Source organism: Haliotis rufescens, unplaced genomic scaffold (genome assembly GCF_023055435.1).
Source record: "Haliotis rufescens isolate VD_foot unplaced genomic scaffold, xgHalRufe1.0.p SCAF_4, whole genome shotgun sequence".
Taxonomy (NCBI): Eukaryota; Metazoa; Mollusca; class Gastropoda; order Lepetellida; family Haliotidae; genus Haliotis; species Haliotis rufescens.
This window is the reverse complement of record NW_025964112.1, coordinates 25,769,699-25,782,680: the sequence shown is the minus strand read 5'-3', so window position 1 is coordinate 25,782,680 and position 12,982 is coordinate 25,769,699. Positions and strand designations below refer to the sequence as shown.

General features: G+C 37.5%; 1 protein-coding gene and 1 long non-coding RNA gene across 2 annotated transcripts in view; both read right to left on the bottom strand.

Annotated features, from left to right (window-relative positions):
• The window catches only part of LOC124119781 (WD repeat-containing protein 86-like), a 72,245-nt gene extending 69,523 nt beyond the window's left edge, over positions 1 to 2,722 (bottom strand). Inside the window, exon 1 of the mRNA XM_048382291.1 lies at positions 2,203 to 2,722. The gene's annotated coding sequence lies outside the window, so the exon portion shown is untranslated. The remainder of the gene's footprint in view (positions 1 to 2,202) is intronic.
• An 873-nt stretch (positions 2,723 to 3,595) lies between these two features.
• LOC125372300 lies at positions 3,596 to 6,538 on the bottom strand. The gene is made up of 3 exons (XR_007218050.1): positions 6,290 to 6,538; positions 4,849 to 4,905; positions 3,596 to 3,746 (listed from the first exon to the last, which is right to left on the bottom strand). It is a non-coding gene; the product is annotated as an uncharacterized LOC125372300 (long non-coding RNA).
• Between the last annotated feature and the right edge of the window lie 6,444 nt (positions 6,539 to 12,982).

Sequence of the window (12,982 nt, the reverse complement as noted above, 5' to 3'; positions counted from 1 at the left end):
CGTATGGCTACAAGTGTTAAACAGAATGAGGTTATCTTTCAGAGTCTAACAGACTCCCTTTTGGATGGTAAAATTAATGTTAAATCTTCCTGGTTTGATCTTGGCTCCACCATTCCTTTAGGTGCGGCAGTTCTATCAGTCCTAGCCATAGCTGCATTTTTTGGATGTTCTTTAAGAAAAGAGCTTAAACTGCCACTATCATCATCCTTCAAGCTACTGTTTCAGTAAAATCCACTCCTATCCCATCGTTCGAATATCATGATCCCACTCCACCCCCACCCAGTAATGTCTAAACTATTCTTAATACTACGTATGACCACATTCCAATGATAGTTATTTCCATATCATTCGTACTGCTTTTGGTTATCCTATATAAAGTATTCACTAAGAAATCAAACCATACTCTGATCTTGCATTTTGTCAGCACTTACTACTGGTTCTTTATGCGAACTAGTGCCAATAATGTCTCTATCATTATGTCCATCATATTGGGACATTCACCCACCATCCATTGTCAAAAATTTGTACATATCAAGCTACCTTAGACCTACTCTCAACGTTACCTGGCCCTAATTCAGAATTTTTAACAAGCTTACCCAGCAATCGTTAAAGATTCCGCTTTCAGTTAGAATCTCACCATATATGGCAAGACGTATAAACGTCATACTCTCTCAACCTTTTGCCACAAACATCCTCATCTCTCATCATGGTTTGTATGAGGTCCTTCCAATGGAGGACTACCTTCATCATTAACATGATTCAATATGTTCCTTGTATTTGTAATTTTTACATGTGAGAACCTCATCAAGATGGTTGAAGACAATAATTGTATCTTTATATGTATTTTTGTGAACAATATTCTCAGAGATCATTATTTTTGCTTTTGAGGACAAAAGCTTCTCGAGGCAGAGGGGTATGGTTATAGTGCGCAAACTTGCTTAATAATTCATATCAAAATATAAAAATAATATTCAAAATTTATAAAATAAACTAAGGTATCTTTACAGTCAAACCTCGGACATCTCACATAAATGGCAGTAACTCACTTAGGTTGTAAAAACATGCCGCGAGACATAATTTAGACAATAGATGTCCGTTCGCATTACAGTCACCGGCTGCGTGTCAATTCCAGATTGACACGCTGACCAATAACGGTAATCCCCTTGACAAGTCGGCGGTCAGTCTAAAATGCCGCCGGCTTAACTAAACGCCAGCCTTTGTTTTTTTATTACCTTTATCCACTATAGGTAGACATTAGTTAGGTGTTACGGCCAAAATGATAAAATTATTATTTGGTATTTATGTGTTCTAGATAGATTGTCGGAGAATTGCTATGATTAACCCTAGTGCAAATAGTAGTGATTTATTGTCAAGTTTGTTTTTTAGCGGGTTGCAATTTTCGTGGTTACAAAGGGGGATAACTGCTGGTAGGTTTTATTTTTGAAGTATTTCGCTGGCCTGCCTGCCATCATTGCCATGTGGGTTATGCTTTTGGAAGAATAGATGGTCTACAAACGGTATGAATTACTTTATTAGCAGTCTTTGCTTGGAAGCATTTTGTGTTAATATTATTAACTTATCAGCAGCACTTTCTATAGTATTCAGTCTGTATTTTCACATGGCTTTCGAAGCTGTTTGCTGCATTCAAAACTCGCTCGCTTTGCACGAGGTGTTAAATATAGATTTTGCAACAGGTTGTTTTGCGAGGGCTTTTCAAACTTATTATTTAACAGTAAATGCTTATTTATAGAAATATTGGTTATATGACTTGACTGACATGTTTCGGTTCTCCAGAATTTCAAAGTTGTAGACTTTGTAAAAATATATCTTTATTGGTGAAGTTTGTTACATAAGGTTGTAAAGTATCACAATGTAAAATAGCATTATGTCATGCTATATTTTCTTATTTATTGCAGTCAATCTGTCACAAGTGAGACTTCAACACGCTATGAAATATGAACTGAACTTTGATATAAACTTTCACTACAGTCGTCAGTCTTGCTTGTTTTCTGAATTGGCGATAGGGCCTATAGATCTATCTACTATAGAGAAGAACATTAGGTAATCTATGAGAATATTGTATCAACCCGGAACAACACATAAAATATCAAAGGAAGTAATAGTGACAATAAATTAAAATAATGTTTTCAAAACTAAACCAATCAGAGTTTGCTATGCGTCCCTCCACTATCCCAACGTTACCTGAATTCGGCGTTCTCCTGTTTTCGGCGATCATGTTTCTTGCGTTATTGTCCGAGAGCAGGTGCTGTGTCAGAGGTCACCGGGTGATATTTTCGTCAGCAGGTCACTTCGACCCTCTCGGGGGGAAAAGATCGGCTCCATATGGAAATCAGGAAGGTATTCTTACTATAGTTACAAAAATATTGTTGAAATATACTCTCGAAACTTATTACCAATCTTACCCTATTTAAAAGTGTTGGAAATCGTAGTACTGAACTTCTAAAAATTCGCCTTTCGGCATCGTCTGCTAAGTTAACCATGTTTGTCAACAATATATCACGTGACTGAAGTCATCAGATGATGCGCGGTTAAAAAAAATATGGAAACGTTTTCGGGACATCTCTTATAGTAGTTTACCATTCGTCCCAATGGTTCTAAGATAGTTCTTTATGTTCTTTCAGACCAGTACGACCGTTCGTGGTCATTATAGATCCAATTACAGCATTGATGATCTGGATAATGCCTATAAACTGGTTACCGAAGAAAATTTATCTGCACAGAGGGCTGCAGCTAGGTGGGGACCCAGATAGCAGTCAGACGTTGGGCCAACGTTGGGCCAACGTTATCACTTACGTTGGGCCAACGTTGGCTATCAACGTTGGCCCAACGTCATTTTGACCGGCGGCCCAACGTTGGGCCAACGTTGGCTGAACATCGTTGGCCCAACGTTGGGTCAACGTTGGGCCAACGTTTCTTTGCCAACGTTGACCCAACGTTGGGCCAACGATGTTCAGCCAACGTTGGCCCAACGTTGGGCCGCCGGTCAAAATGACGTTGGGCCAACGTTGATAGCCAACCTTGGCCCAACGTTGATGGCCAACGTTGGATTACGTCTGTTTTATTCCTCACTATACCTCCCAGGCAGCCTGAAATGTTTGTACCAAGGTAGTTAAGACATCAGGTAACAAGCAATACATTCTGCAAGTTAGATTCACTCTGAACTCTTTCCATGAAAGAACGTGCCAATGAAATGCGCTCTCTTCTGGCAGGGTACCTCGGCATACATAGTTTGAAATAGGGCCAAGAAAAAATTCAAAATGTTTCAAATTACACGTGCAATTTGGTGCTATAATATTTACTTTCCAAAACCATTTTCAAGACTATGTGCAAATTGTTCACAAATGTTTCAACACTATTAAAAGATAAATGATTTTCCCACAAGTTTGCAAATTAAAAACCATCAGACAATAAACCTGCCACAAATTGAAATTTAATTTTTCTTGGCCTTACCCCATACATTCAGCATTAGGGCTACGCTGAGACAAGCAAAATAGTCCATGCATCGGATGTCCTATGATCAATATACTTGATCTATTAAAAAATATGATAACAGCAACAAAATGACAATAGAATTCTGGTTTCGGTGACCTTTATTTATTTGTTACATGACAAATCAGAACTTGGGCTGAGTGGTTGAGGAGCCTTTTCAATCCTCAGATGTCAGAAGAACTTATCACAGGGATGATCTTCAACTGTATCCACGGTCTCTCTGTGTGCCTTGGTAACTGAATAAAACAATGACACAATTATAATAATGATAAGGCAAGGGACATTTTTTACATACAAAATGGTTGCCTTCCCCTAAATAATATTTTGATGTATGAAAAAAAGTCTCAGCAGTGCTACCTCCACCCATCCAAGTCATAAAACTGTTAAAAACAGCCAAAACTGGGAAGGTAGCATAGACAGTAATACCATGATGCTCTTGAATCATAGATAGGCAGAAAAGCTATTAACACTAAATGAACAAGAGTAACGACTCATTCATATTTCAAAGTTTAAAACATAGAAAACGCATAATTATCAAAATCAAACTTTGCACTGCACATCAAGTTATAGGTCTCACAAATGTTGAAGAAAATAATTCTAAGTTCAAAACATGAAACAAATCATATTTTTTTCTGAAAATACACATATCAAAATCAACATTTTCACTGTACCTCTTTTATTAGTGTAGAAAGTGTTTCTTAAATTTGGAAAGAATCCATGCAGCAGTTCTCAAGTTAAAGGTCGCACAATGTTGAATTAAAAAACAAACATTTTAAGTTCAAAACATGTACAAAAATTATATTGTTTAATAAAATACACATATCAAAATCAACCTTTGCTGTGCATCCCATTTTTTAATATAAAAGTGTTCGTTAATTTTGGACAGAATCCATGTTCTCTAGTAGATCTCAAGTTATAGGTAGCACAATTGTTGAAATAAAAAATATTTTAAGTTCAAATCATAACAAAAGCTATATTTTCTTAGAAAATACACTAATCAAAACCAAACTTCACACTGCACCTCTCCTGTGGGTGTAGAAACTGTACCCATAATTGGAAAAGATTCCATGAAGTAGTGTTCAAGTGATAGGTCGCACAAAGGTTGAAATAAAAAGAAATATTTGAAGTTAAAAACATTTAAAGAATCATCTTTGTTCAGAAAATATACATATCAAAATCAAACTTTGCACTGCACTCACACACAAAAATGTCTTTGGAAGGAAGGACGGACAGATAAACTTGATCACCCGCCCTTTTAGATTGGGGGTGTAGTTAAATAAGAATCATCTAAATTTTTATTATTGAAGATGTTTGAATATATTATTGCATCATGTATACCTTTCTGGCTGTGATGTGATGTAAACAAATATGCTTCCACAATACTGTAAACTCCACCTGAAAGAAAAATAGAAACCTCAAAGTATCACATTCTCAAATAAATCAGTAGAGATAAATCTGATTTACTAACAGTATGATGTGAGTGGTGTTATTTTTGGCAAATAGTTTTATCAGCCAATAGAAACCAACTGTAATTATTCAAAAGCAATAACTTTACCTTTCTGCTGTACCTCACAAACTTGTGATCAAGTAAAAAATAATGCAAAATAGCATGCATATGTTGGCAAAGTTTCTAAAATCTGATGTGAAAAATAAACAAATAAATGAAAAATATATATTGCCAAATAAAGAATTCCAATGTTGGAAGCATGAATGTTGAATAAGACTATGAATTGACCTTCCAATAAGTAATAGAAGTGTTAACACTGGTATTAAATTAAAATCGTGATTTTAGATTCTATTTTATTTTAAAAATATAAATATGAATATTTTCCATATAAATATGCCATGATATCTAAGTTCCATTATTTACAAAGATAGTAACGTTGGAAAGATTAACAAAATGCGATATCGGAGACAACACCAGATGAAGCTGAAACAGCTCTGTAAATATTTATTGAAATATATTATTCTCAATCGGAAATGATTTCATGACTATTTCGTACCCAATCTAATCCAATACGTTCCCTTCGTTCTAACCATTACTCCCCCGCGGTATGCACAAATAAAAAAGCGATTGTGCCATTATCAATCCCTTTCAAATAACAACAAACACAATCCCACGGCCACTGATTTGTGATCGAAAACTGAACTCGCGATGTTGCCGACAACAGGAAAAAGCTCCGTACACTGATCAGTAGGAGTCTGCATGGTATTATTTTATCATGTACACGGAATGCTTTGAGTTTTGGAAGCCTCGTTCTGAATTGTTCAGTTTAGTTGATCTTTTTGACCGTAAAATTGCACAAGAGAGAACGAAATTGACCTTTTCAGTTGAGTTTGCTTGTTATTTTTAAACTTCCATGAGAATAGAAACAACCAGTATTCATTTACAAATACCACAGTCAGTGTTTGTTTAGGTAGTCATGTGGTCGCTCGCTGTCCGATGACCACCAACTGTTAGAAACAGCTGAGATCGACACTCCATCTGAACTTATGCGACACGGTGCACATTTCTTTGCACTAACTTGTCCTCACGATCACGACAAACTTTATGATACGGACAAGCGCGACTTTTTTTGGGGTATGCTAGTAATAGTAAGCTATATATTTGCAAGCAATCAGAGTGACATATATTCCTATTTGGCTTCGGGTCATGAAGTTTGTGGTGTTTTCAATTTCTGGAAAATAATTACTCGTGTTGATATTTCTGAATGAACAATGGTTGTTTTATTCTCGGGTACTGTTTGTACATCATATTAGATATTGATTAAACACTTACCTCTATATATTCGAGGAAAACGGTATTCCGATGATCGAACGTGTGCTTGTGTCTCGTCGTCTGCTCGTTGAGAGGCGCAAAAAACGCAGCGCCCTCTCTGTGAAGCTGCCAATTACGAGTAGCGCCCCTTGGAAATAATTTCCGAAATGCGACCTAACGTTGTAACAACGTTGGGCCAACGTATAAAATCCGACCGCGACACTGCCAACCATTGCCGACGTTGGGCCAACGTCTGAATGCTATCTGGGGAGTAGTATAGGTAATGATGGTTCTGGCTCACTTCCACTGGAGCCAGATTCATATACCTATACCACCACTACAGAGGGAATTTTTTATGCGTAAATGATGATGTGATTCAACGATAGTCATCAGGGATGTGAAATCTCCGCGGAAACGCGGAAAATCGCGTTTTTTAAAACAGTAGTCCTCGGAAAAAATCATCTTCCCCGTAAAAATTAAACTAAAAATTAAAAAAAACACTCCGAAAAATATGATCGAAAACCGGACATTTGGCGCGGATTGTCCTGTTTTCGATCAGGGCTTTCACCAGCATAGGTTTTCGGACATCATACGTTTTCTGTCACGAATACTTGCACTATAACGTGGGGTGTGGCGTCACACAGAAATTGTAAATACTCAGAGTCAGCTGATGGCTTGTTTTTAAGATAAAGTTGCCTTTTAGCCTGTAAGTGAATGAGATGTTTTACAGTTCATGTGATAAGCGAAAAAACTATGAATGTTTCTTCAGCGTCCAAAACCCCATGTCATGGGGATATGTTGTATTAATGTCTTATGTTTGCAATGGAGTTTTGTTTTTTCCATCAAAAGGTAAGTACAAGGTAAGTTTTTTTCCATATGCTTCAACATGGGGAAAGGGTCAGACATTGCACGCTTGTGACAGTTGTCCTTGTGTCTGGGGGATGGGGGTTGAAGTTTGTGGCAGTATTGCTCCCAGACCTGGCGGGTAGCCAGGTGCGCGAAAGCTATGCCCGATTTCTTAAAAGTACTGATTTAACTTCGAAATTTTACTGCATCTGCCATCTTGTTTATTTGACTTATTGACTTTTGCCATTGACTTATTACATTTCTTGGTGTGAATGTTGTCCAAACTGCACGAAATTGCTTAAAATGCAATCAAATGTTTTAAAAAATTCTGGGGGGGGCATGCCACTACAGAGGGAATTTTTTATGCGTAAATGATGATGTGATTCAACGATAGTCATGAGATTAAGTTAAATTGGCTCCAGCTCACCACCACCTGGAGCCAATGATATATATTTTTATAGGTAATGGGGGTTCTGGACCACTTCAACTGGAGCCGGATTCATATACCTATACTGCTACTACAGGTGGCATTTTTTATGCCAAAATGATGATGTGATTCAACGATAGTCATGAGATTAAGTTAAATTGACTCCAGCTCACCAATACCTGGGGCCAATCATTGCTTTAGATGAGTCTAAATGGTAATAAAAATATTCTTTATTATTTTTATCGATAAAGCGATATTCAACATTTTTATTAAGTTCTTCGTTCATTTTACTAGGAGACCAGACTATATAACTACACTCTTCTTGTAAATTGATAAGAAACAATTGATAACCGTATTTGGTTGGTTTGACATCACTGATATAATAAAAACCTTGTGGTAATTCTCTCCATTGAATAGCTTTCTCCATTATTATATATTTATGTAAGCATTTGTCTAAATGTGATTTAACGATAGTAAGCAATCTATTTTTAATCTCCAACCAGTTCTTTGGTTTTGGCACGGAATAATTGACGCCCTTGTTGCCTCCCCTGTTCTATGAACTTTTTTTTCTCGTCTTCGCTAATACCACTGGTCTTATGAGATTTTGATCGAATCTCCTGCTTCATTTCGTTGTATTTGGTGAGTTCTGACAGCACTAAACGAAACTCATCCTGGGATATCTTACAATCGGCCATTGCTGTCGAAATATGATCCTCAATGCTGTTCAACTTTGCTTCGGCGAGTATCCGAATACTATCGTGTTTTAATGCTTTCTTTTGTAACCTACGAGAAATGAATTTTATCGCTATTCCTGCCAGTCCCGAGACTCCAGCTGTTATTTCCATGCCGAGCACGATAGGCGCGGCGATTATAGTTGATAGTAAACCGATACCCGCTACACCGAGTCCCATGCCAGATACTACAAGCGCGGTGTCAACTCCGTCCAGAGCATTCACGGCTCTGCGATACTTTTTATACAATCCAAGTCTCAACTCCCTATCCTTCTCTATTCGATGTTTTATGTCGCTTATTTGATGTAATCGAAATCCATCAACAGTTTCCATCTTTTCAAATGCTTCATCGAGCGCTGGATATAAACTCATAGTGTATATTACGATCATATAATAGTCTTTAATTGGTCTTGCTTAAATGTTTTGAGACTATACATCAACCTTATCAAATGTATATTATACCGCAAGAATATCTTAGAAAGAGAAATACTGTCACTTTTAATAATTTGGACCCCCTCGAGGGTTGCAACGGGTGATGCTCTGATATGAATAATACTGCAACGTCGACGCTCGTGTTTCTTGAGCCATTTAATCGATAGACCTGGTAATATTTCGAAGGCATCTTCTGGTGCATCTCCGAACAAGACTTCAATAATAAGCTTGGAAATATTAGGTATTGCACTCAAGTTATCTTTAATATCTTTGAATTCAGTAACCAAATTTAAAGTAATATTTTTTAAGGCCGGACGACTATATAACATATGACCTGGGTTTTCTGGCAGGGGAGTGACCAACACACTTTTTCGTTTTGACGGGATATAAGCCGCGAGTACGATGCCACTATTTATTATCTTAGTTAAATTATGTCCCTTACCCATCATCACATAAGGTGGGGTAATGACGATATTCAGTAGCCACTCGATGTTTGCTTCAACCATAGTCCATTTATTATCGTCGTTGCGAATAATATTGTACGAAGTGTTTTTAATAATTAATAACGTCGACATCACTTGAATCTTCTAGATTACCTGTGAATGTAACTTCTTTCCGCTTGTATACATTATCGTGTAAGTGTAAAGCGTATAACTTACCATTGTAACCGGGTTTATCAAATCCTTCCGTGTCTCCGAGATCGGAAAGAGCAATTGTATTACATTGCCTTAGTGTTCCAGGGCCTGATGCATCAACCATTATTTTTAATATGGAGTGTTACACTTAAGTATCCTATATGTACAGGTTGGTGTTTTACATCTAATACAGAAATTTTGAGGTCTGAAATAATACCCCGCTTTAATTTTTTATATTGTAATGACGAGAAAGATTCCGTTCTACCGCTATTATATTTTTCATTTTTCACTGGAACACTTCTGAGCAGAGTTGAAGGACTTTCTAGTTGAATATTATCCGTTGTGCTTATTTGATCAAGATGGATGAACAACTCTTTATAGGGAACTAAATCAGGTAATTTAACTCCCTGTGTTGTTATGTTGGGTTGTATAGGTTTGAAGAGTGTAAATCTAAGTTTATAATATAAGTTCTCTTCAATCCGTACACCTTTTTCTCCAGTGGCTAATTTCAGCATCCCATTCGACTCATTTTGTGTGAGACTCATTCCATTAGGCTTAAAAATTTCATCATTGAGTGAGCATACGCTGTAATACCCATCAGGTATAGTAATTAATTTGTCAAATGTATATTCGCTTATCAGTGTAAGCAACTCATTATTACCTCTCGCAGCACTTATATTGGTCCACCGCGGGTAATACGTTACATCGCATAGCTACTTCGAGTTGTCCATCCGAGTTATCGATAGTATGAAGCAGTTCAATAGACTGACCATTTGTTATTCCCGGGAGTGTAACATACATATTAAATATACAATGATACTATATCATAACTTAAATATGAAATCAACTTACATTACTAATCAATCGATTATAGTAACTGCCTCTGGTGCTGAGGTTACGGTTAAATTCCACGATATCTTTGAAAAATACAGTTTCACGGCAACTAACGATAAAATGATTGACGATTGGTTTAACCGTCCGATGCAATTTTGGCAGAATCAGTTAAACTTTGCCGTATGGTGTGCCACAACGGGATGTGGCGTATCTGTTAATGCCCCAGGATATAAACTATATAAGTCTGTTATATTATTTCACGTGTACTATCAGATTAGACGTATACTTAAAGAAATTTGTGCTCCATTACCGCTGGATCCAGCATGGAATCACGCAAATAATCATTATAATAAGAGGGCCTTCGAACGTATTTGTAATGAATTTAATGTTTCTACGAGTAAAGATTGGCGCATTAAAGGACCTAGCCATGGTCTAGGTATTCCGTACAATGGACAAAGAACTATTAAAGATAAAAGCGATTATTTAATTAAAGAGGGTGTGATCCCTTCAGGCTTTGCTCTCTCGAGTAAACAGTTTAGAGCAGATCGTATGAACTTTGAGAGTGGCATTCCTTATATTATAACAAAGTTTGTGCATCCAAACGATACAACAGATGCTTGGAATGAATTTCTTAATGATAAAACGGAAAATAATTTTACTAACCCAGGATTTGAAAGAGTTAATGAATCGATAAGAACTTATATATAGGCAATTCTAGGTGCACAATCGCAAACATGAACATCCATCATCGGTACTGGGACGGCGTTCGATGCGCAAAAACAGTTTGTCTCAAACGTGGAGGACGCCATTAATTCACCAGTTGACATACCATCGTCTATAAAGCGTTTTCAAGATGCATTACAGTACGCTCAATCAAAAGTGGACTTCGTTTATGCGCCAGGACTATACATGTCTCCGATTAATATGGAACTTAAGATCGGTCAAGTGATAGGCTATAATAATAAAATTGTTATCGCTACCCATCAACAAAAAACAGGTATAAATTCAGATATGAACGTTGAATTAATAACGCAAACGATCACAGGCGAAAAGGGAATAGTCAAGCCACAAACACCACATGTTTCACAAACATCACCACATATTGCGGCTAAAAATCAACAACATATCGATGAAAAAACAGCGCTTGTAGTGGGTGGAGTCTCGGTTGGTTTACTCATGATTTGGTGGTTAAATAGTTCTTAGTGAATACGTACAGCAGCCCTGCAATTGCTACGATCAACCCCCACAAGTTTTGACAAAGCCAAGTGGTGGTCTTAGCTAATAAATTCAATAGCCAGGAAACAATACTCCCTATTATACTGGGAAGTGCAGCCGCGGCTTTCTCAGCGAGCTTTCCCAGTGCTGAACCTAATGCTTTTAAATGCTTTTTATCCACTCTTTTATACCATTTTTATCGTTAGGCGGTGTACCACCACCTGTACTGCCACCTGTTAACGAGAGAGTCAAAGTCGATATAATAAAACCCAATGCGGTTAAAATACTGGCAATTGTTATTCCCTGTTCTCTGAACAATGTTTTAATTTTATCGGCCAGTGTAGTGTCATCGTTGAGGACTTGATCGATAGTTTCTTGAATTCGACTGATTTGCGAACGAAGTGCCTTTCTATTACTGGAAGCTGCTTCGAGGCGGGCCGATCTTTCCTCTTCTAAGTTACGCAATCTTTCCGCTACGCGGCGTCTACTGAAGTCATCGCCCGCCTGTTCAAGTTTTGATTTCTCTTGAGCTATATGCTTGTAGATTTCGGATATCTTGGCCGTATTATTCATCAGTTCTCCCCGCATTGTTCGCATTGCCTTGTCAAGACCTCGTAATTCCCTAATACTAAACTCCGAGGATGGTACCTGTAACTTGGAATTATCGTAATATGTATCTAAGATTTCTCCGAGTCCGTCCAAGGCCACCATCGAGGCTGCTTCCAAATTATCTGTGTTACTGAGTTCTTCCCGCACAGTCCTAAGAACCTTAGTAGTCTTCGCGGAAAGTCGTGAGTAGTCCACAAAACCTAATTTATCACGAACAGTGCTGATACCTTGTTTACCGGCTATCGTAGATAAGGCTAGGGGCTTACGAGTACGAGAATGCATAAGATCAATATGCGGAGAGTCACGCAGTCGCAATATTCCTTTACTATCTAGCATAAACTTTGAATATTCACGACCTATTGGGATAACATAATTTTTATCTTCTTTTAATGTATCGTAATAATCATCAACGGCTGATTGTAAAAGGGCATCATTTACGGTTGGGTTCATAAAGCTGGTTTCATCAGTATCTTCGATTGGATTCTGGTTATCAAAGTCATCAAAGGTATCTAGATCTAAGTCATTATGTTCAAAATTAGTCATTTTTATATTAAACATAGGGTACATGTTTTCAATATAACAATGTCTTCGCAATACGGACGCAAGTTTAACCCACAACGTAGACTTCGAGATCCATTAGGGGTCAAAGCAATTTGTCAGTCTGTAACTAACTAATAACCCTAGTACCATCGATCAGAATCAAACGCTTCTGGTTCGCTTTCCTAATCTCGGCGCACACGATGTGTTAGTTCCGGGAACTGTCCGACTAGCATTTACGATTAGTTTGACTTCTACAGACGTTAACAGGGAGCCCGTTCAGAACATAGGTCGTGCTATCGTTAAGAAAAAGGCGATTAAAATTAGTGGTAATGAGGTTTTGAATATCGACGATAGCGATGTATACTATTGTTACATGGATCTCTGGAAAACGGATAAAGAGCGGGAAAACTTACAGTACCAAGGTATTTGTAATAAGAACACATTG